This window comes from Nicotiana sylvestris, chromosome 9 (assembly GCF_000393655.2).
Source record: "Nicotiana sylvestris chromosome 9, ASM39365v2, whole genome shotgun sequence".
Lineage (NCBI taxonomy): Eukaryota > Viridiplantae > Streptophyta > Magnoliopsida > Solanales > Solanaceae > Nicotiana > Nicotiana sylvestris.
In genome coordinates, this window is record NC_091065.1 from 3,786,738 (window position 1) to 3,794,796 (window position 8,059).

The following is an 8,059-nucleotide window of genomic DNA, read 5'->3' on the forward strand; positions in this document are numbered from 1 at the left end:
GAAGGGTTTTAAAAGAGAGAGACGCCACCTAACGGATTAAGGTGCGTTAGGGAACCTATTTGCAAATAACTCTGTTTAACCAGTTTGCATCACCAAAGATTGGGTAAGGGCTCGAAATTACCTCGAAGAGAAGGTGTTAGGTACACTTCGAGGTCCACAACTGTGGGTCCCGGACGAACTCAGTTAAATGAATTAGTCTATGTGATTAAAGTTAAGGAAACAAAGGGATCTGGGGAGTTCATTATCAAACACAAATAATCGATGAAAGATAAGGTGGGGGTCCTAAATTGTTTAGCCTAAAGGATCACCCCGTGCAACATAAATAATACTTTGTAATTCCCTCAAGATGGGGGTGTTACTCATATTATTTAGCGAGCACGGACCTAATACCCAATTACTATCTTTAAGTTGTTAACTAAAACACACTAGTTGATTCTAAACCGTACCCTATGCGTGCACTATCCGTACCATGCCTATGGTCCAGGAGGCGCTTAGACCTCTATTTTTGGGGTGGTTCTTGACTTAACTTAAGTTGCTCAAAATGATAAAACTAGGAGACATACAAAAAAACAAGTTGGACTTTCATGTAAAAGCAAATAAGGCTCAAGTTAGCCTCCACACTTAGGCAGCAAATGCACGCAACAAATTAGGCGTTTGACAGTTTCAACAGTTAAGGTTGTTAGGTCCTATAGGCATGATCTCTAGGTGATTCTGGATTTTAATCATACTGGCAGTTATGAAAAGTAATTCCTAAGTGACTGTATAGTTTCCCACTGATTATAAGTACAAGCGGTTAAAACTACCAGAATGTTATCTAGGTGATTTACTCAATGTCAAGCAGTGACAAGCAATGTGAGATAATCAGGATTACTCAATTGTTCCTATAGGCATACTTTCTAATGGCATTCAATGAGGCAATGTTTTAAAGCCTAATTTTAGTGCGTGACACAGATGGTGATCACCCTATAGACATGATTCCTAACCTTGATGATTAAAACTGGTTTTAGTTCCTATAGGCATGCTTATTAAATGGACAAGTATGACACTAGCATATCAATCAATTAAGAACCCTATAGGCATGATTTCTAAAGGGGCAGATTTGAATATACTGCAATGCAAATTGAACTTTGGTTATTTTATTTCCTATAGGCATGGTGTCTAATCGTGTAAAGCAAAGGAGGCAAGATATTCATATTTGAGCCAAAGTAAACCCCTATAAGCAGGTTATCAAACATACAATAGGAAAATGTGTTTTAATAAATAAACACGTATAGGCAGGTTATCTAACATAATGGTAGAATGAACAAAGTAAACACATATAGGCAGAATTTCTACCTATTCTCATGCAAACGTTAAAAGATAAACCCAGTTTTCCCAGTTCACTATTGCCTCAATTGTTATTACAAATAATTATTACAGACCACAATCGAATGAATGAATTACAAAGTATATAAATTATAGGAAGCCAGCAGCAGGCCCAAATACACCTGGATAAATCAGGCCTTCAACTCACAGCATCTCCAAAACCCATGTTCATAGGTACCACATGACCAGTGGTGAGTGATTCACCCATATCTCAGAACCCAAATCTCTAGTGTATCAGAGTTCCCGAGGACTTCAATAACCCAGGGCAATGCTCACACTAGAGAAGAATGATCAGAACAGTTCAAAGAAGACTAGAGACCCAAATCCTAGTGTGTTAGAGTTCACAAGGGTCTCAGATGGACCCCGAGCAGTGCTTACACTAGAAAGGTCAAGGACAGATCCTAAATAGCCTTGGTTTTCAGCCGGCTAGAATGTAGATTCACAATAACATAGGTAACAAGTGAAAGGGAGTGGGCAATGGTTAAGGGATAGAATTTGAAAAGAGGTACTTAGTTTCACGAAAGCCAATATAACAAAGCTAAAAAAAACAGGACAGTTGATCACAGGGTCAACAAGTCCATCACTTAGCCAAATAATACATAGACAGGATCACATTAAAAGAGTTAGGGAGAAACCAGTTTGTAGGATTTACACAGTCACACAGGTGCATAATACCAAACAAGTTAAAGACTAAAGGTCTAATTTATGCTAAGTATACCCCCATTATCAAAAGAAAGTCATGCTAACCCATTCAGGAAACAAAACAACATTTAGACATGTTATGAAAAATACAAATTTGATAACTACCTTGGAGTCAAATAATTACTGAAGGAATATGGAATCAAATGAGCCAAAAGACATGCTGAAAGACAGGTTAACATGGAAGCAAGTCACAAATTGTTAAAAATGTGAAGCAGCCATTTGCAGGAACTCAAAGTGGAGTAGGAAAACAGACTTAGGTTGATCAGTAAATGTAGACATTCAAGTATTAACCAGTAGACTAATATGAACTCAAAGATTCAAATGCAAGTGAAACTAACAAATTTGCATACGAGAGCAATCCAGAAATGCATTAGCTAAACAAACTTAAAAGAGTTTAGATTATTCAAGTAGGTGTAAACAATCTCAGAACTAGCAACATGAGGTGAAACTTAAAATACTAAAGAGACTTTAAAACGAGTGCAAAGCTAACAAAATCAAATATAAGAATAAACCAGAATCATATATGACCATGAATTTCAGAGATGAGAACACAAGCAGATCATAACTACATAAGAACGAAATTGCCAAGGTTCAGTAACTCACCAGTTAAACGAAAACAAGAAAAGAATAGTGGCATGAACCCAGAATTTCTGGCCTTAGCTTTCAGCTGCCCAAGAACCAGATTATAGAACAAGATAATGAAAGAAACACAGAACAAAGCCCCAGATTTTAGTGATTATTGCGATTCAGCTCCATTCTAAAGGGGAATGGGAAGGGGTTTTATATAGTAGTAGAGGTTGAACGAGTAAATAAGGAAAACTGTAAAATCAAGAAACAAATAAGGAAGCATTAACATATAGAATCACTAAGAAATCAGATTTGGGAAAAATAAGTAAAACCCTAGTTTTGTTTAGGGAAGTATAAAATCAGTAAAAGAAAAATACAAAATAAAATAAGGTAGAAATTACACGAGCTAGGATGAATAGAGACATAATAGTGTTAAAAAATTAGAAAATCGGATCTATTTAGGTCCGATTGAAAGAGTTTGAAAACCCTAATTTAGGGTAAGTAAGAATCTCAAGAGATACAGGAAATAATCGTACTTACAAAAGGCAAATGATGAACATAGGCGGAATAAACATAAAGGTCAAGGATTTGAAAGCTTTGGTTCGATTCTTACAAGATCTACTTGCCATGTTTAGGCAAGCAGTATAGAGAGGTAACCGGTACCAAAGAGAGGTCGTATATGGTAAAGAATAGCCATGGAATCCCATATTAGGTGGGATTTAGGAGAGATTATAGGGACAAGGACTTTAGGGTTTTCACATAAGAGAAGAAGATGAGAGAGCATTCAGGGGCGGCAGACGAGAGACAATGTCTCTAGGGTTTGGGGGTCGGGTTATAAGAGAAGAGGGGTTGAGGGTTGTGAGCTGTTGATCATTTTGATCAAAGGTTGTGATTTAAGGGGTCTGGGTCGGTTTGGACGGTATTGGGCCTAGGAGTTACTGGGCTGGGGTTTGGGTAGTTTGGGTCAGGAAAATAAGTAAAATTTGGGCTATTATTTAAATACCCAACATTTAGCAAAATATAATTTATAAAATAATTAATAAAAAATGAAAAAATATTATTTGTGCACTAAAATGATTAAAATTAATAACTTGACATTATAAAAATAAAAAGTCATTTTTTACATAAATAATGTAATTATACATTAATATGGGCTATTATTGCAAAGATGTGCAATTTAGCCTTAAAAATATAAATGTGATTATAAAAATGCACTGAAAATATTTAAATATTATGTGGGTATAAATGATAAATTTAGATGATTAAATCATCATAAAAATAATTTGAATGATAATTATTGAATATTTATATAATAAAAATGCAGAAATAGATTGATTTAAAGCATTTAAAAATTATAGAAAAACTATGAAAAATATTTGTGCATGATTGTAAGTGCATGTGCACTATTTTGAAAGTATATATGTATATTTAAAAAATATGAGGGAAAAATTGGGTATCAACAAGGATTTGTACCACGACCTCATCCCCCAAGCCACAATCCTTTCTCACAGCCTCGAGGTGTTTCTCCGTTATCGAACAAATATACCGCGATGCATGCTCGCATCGGCCGGGAACTGCAAGGGGGTTTTCTACGTCGAAATATTTCTTTATGACGCGGGCGATGGGAACGATCTCGTGAAGGGTCGGCACTTTGTCACCGGCCTGACGGGAGGAAGAGAAAGAAGCCTTTTCTTTTTGGGGAACCGTTTTAGAGGTTTTTGCCATGGTTTTAAGTTAAGAGATGTGGAAGGTGGCGGAACTTGGCGTTTTCTGGTACTAAAAGGACGGTGGAAGCAAATGATGAGAGAAAAAGACGAAGAGAAGAAGGGATCAGATAGATTGCAAGGAAGAAGTAAAGTTCTTAATTCAAAAAAGGAGCCCCGTATGTATAGGTAAGCGGCGACGGTTCAGCGGCGCTAGTGGTCGACCATTACTAGCACACATTTAAGGTTTTGGGGAAGCAAACTGACGGGATATTTCGGTCACTTCGAGCGCCTACGTCAGGGGAATGATGTCCTCATCAGAGACTCCAGAAAATCGAGGTTCAAATCGTTTCTTACTATTTTACTCTAAGAAATGCGGGGACTATCTGTGTACGAGAAAATCAGGTGCCCCCGATTTTGTGGGCTCGAAGGCTCACATCATGGAATAGAAGGCTCGCGTCGAGGAATAGACTCACTATGGACCGAGTTCGAGCCTGAAGACAGAACACGAGGCTCGAAGATTTAAGTGTTCGAGAAACGTCGGAGCATAGTATGACCAACCTCGAGATAATGTTGTTATGTGTTTGTAACAGAATGAGCAAGATTCCTGCCACGTCCCCAAGATCATGGCGTAAATTCCGGAATAGATTTGTACGAATCCGTACTAGGCGATTGGACAACTGTCCCAATAAGATTCATTAATGTGAATAGAAATGTACCTTATTTAGGGTTCCCCTATTATATAAAGGGGACCCCAATCATTTGTAACCATCATCAATCATTGGCAAAAGAATATATTCTCTTACTTTCCCGTTCATTGTTCATCAGAATTGTCCTTTAACTTTATTGTTCTTACTTTACTGCTCTTGACCTACCTCGAGGCCACTTTAGCTCGAGGTCGAGACTGGCTTGTACACTGGTTTGATTTTATTTATTTCCTACATTTATACGTTAGTTTTCTTGGTTATTAATTAGTTATGAACTAAATCACATATCTTTAAAACTGTAAATCAAATTTAATTGTTACTCGTATTTCCATTGTAAACAAAGTCAACAATTTTTTTGACTTTAGTAATAGCTTTATTAGTTTTAATTTTTATTTTTTGATTTCTCATTCATGTCTGATACTCGCATTTGATTTCCGACTAATTTGAATTCCCGTCACATAAGATCTATTTAAGATGGAAATGCTTTCTACTAGAATTTTTTCTATTCGTGGATCTAACCTGCGGCTTCAGGTTAAGGGTGGACGAATCTTATCCATCCACTCCACAAAATTTTATTAATTTAAGTTAAGAATAAGATTAGGATTATTGTCAACGCACTAAAAAGATACTTTAATCGAAGAAACATACTTAAATAATGATAAAGACGCATGGTGGTGTCACTAATGGTATTACAAGGAGAATAATCCTAATTACTTAAATAAATAAATCTTCACTTTAATTTTATATAATCAATTGAGTCAACTCAAAATCTGTTCATCCTTCTATCACCTATACCAATCCTTTACTATTTTTTAAAGATAAAATAAATACTCTGTGACCTAAAATATTTTAAATTTTTATCCTAATGCATTGGATATGCCATTAAGTAGTCTTTTAAGCTAATTCTTAATGTGCACCCATGAGCCAACTCTGCAATTACCAATAGGGATGGACATAACTTATAAATTATGAGTTCATGTGAACCTAGTAGTTTTTATTGAGACCTTGCATTTTTATTAAGAAATTTATTAAATTTATCTATCTATCTATACATATTAAAAGCACGAAGGCCCTTAGCGAAATGTCGTTCGCCTTTTTTACCCCTTTAAAATACCTTTCATAATGGATAAAATTGTAATTCAAGTACTTTCCTAATATTTAGGACGTTGAAATCAATTAAAACTTTGCATATTAAATCTTTCCTTATTAAACTAGGTAAGAAAAAATACATAAATATTTTACCTTATATATATTATACTAATTGAAAATAGATGAGAACATTTTATTCGGTGCTTTGAATTGATATCTAATTAATGAAAGTATGATGACATGAAATCACATATTAAATTAAACTTTTTTAATACAATAGCGTCAGCATTAAGTTGTTTTAGCATGGAACAATCAAATGTGCATTAAAAAAATTCTTATTTTAGTCATATAATATAATAAATCCATGTTCAATGAAACAATCAAAATAATTATTTGATAGCATATTTAATCATATTACATCGTAAAAGCCTAAATCTATATTATAAAAGCACAAAACCTCTACGGAAAACGTTGATTGACTTTTTATTCTATAAAATAAATTTTATATTGAATAGAAAGATAATTTAAATATTTTAGTAAATAAGGATTTTAAAATCAATTAAATTTATACTTATTGAATCTTTTTTACTTAAAATATATAGGAAGTATAATTTAGAACTTTAAAATGAATTATATATTAAAAATAAAATGTCTAAGTTAATATGTACGTACACACCCAGTGAATTTCAATAACTTTTCATAGTAATTTGTTCGTCCTATTAAATTTTTATTATGTTTTAGTAATGCTTTTTTTGCCACGTGCATTTCGACAAAATTATGTAAATCATAATTTTTTTTTCTCAGCAAAACCTTACTACTTGAGTAACATTGAAACCTTTGAAAGGAGATAAACTGAGAAGACATGAAATTCAATTTTTTAATTTATATTAGACGAATTTTATTAAAGAATCATAATAAAAGTACTAATTAAACGTGGTTATGCCTTTTCGCATAAACTTGAGAATAGTTTTTGAACAATATTTTTTGAAAAAGTTTTAAATCACCAAGGCTATGTTTTTACTGAAACTAAAAAGGAAGTATAATAACTGGTAAAGTTGAACTGATAAAACTAAAAAATTAGAACAAAATTTAAGGTAAATATATGAATAATATTGAGGAACAAAAATTTTTCTTTATTGAGTTAGTTATATAGGATTAATATTTAATTAATTTCAAAAGCCTATACTTTATTTTATAATTTAAAAAAATCCAAAAATATAAATGTAATTTTCTTAGCAAAAATTACTTACTAAGATAGGAAACACACGCAACGCGCGTACACTAAGACTAGTATTTATAAATATGTAACTATGAATTTAATTATTATGGTATATTAACTTGTAACGACCCGACCGGTCGTTTTGAGCTCTAGCGCGTCGTTCAGCAGTTGAAAGTCATGAACAGCTTCATTTCAGGTATATTGACTTGTATGTATGGCCAGAGTTGAATTTCAGGAAATTCGGAGTCAAATTGGAAAGAAACTTTTCATTGCGGCAACCTTAATTTGAAGAAAATGGCTAAGATTGGAATTTTGAGTAAACGACCTTGGAATTGGGATCTGAAAGTTCCAGCATGTTCGTATGATGATTTCGAACTTGGGCGTATGTCCGGATTTGGTTTTGGATAACCCGTGAGCATTTCGGCGTATATTATGGAAGTTAGTATTTTAGAAGAATTTCATAAATTTGGGTTGGAAGGCATTTCAGAGTTACAGATGTCCGTTTGGGATTCCGAGTCAGGGAATAGCTCCGTATGGTGATTATGGAGTTGGGAGCGCGATCGGAAGTGAATTCGGATGTCCGGAGGTCATTTGGCTAAATATAGAAATTTGAAGGTTTTTGAGAAAATTCGACCGGAAGTGGAAATTTTGATATCGGGGTCGGAATGCGATTCCAAAAGTTGGTGCAAGTTCGTAATATCGAATGT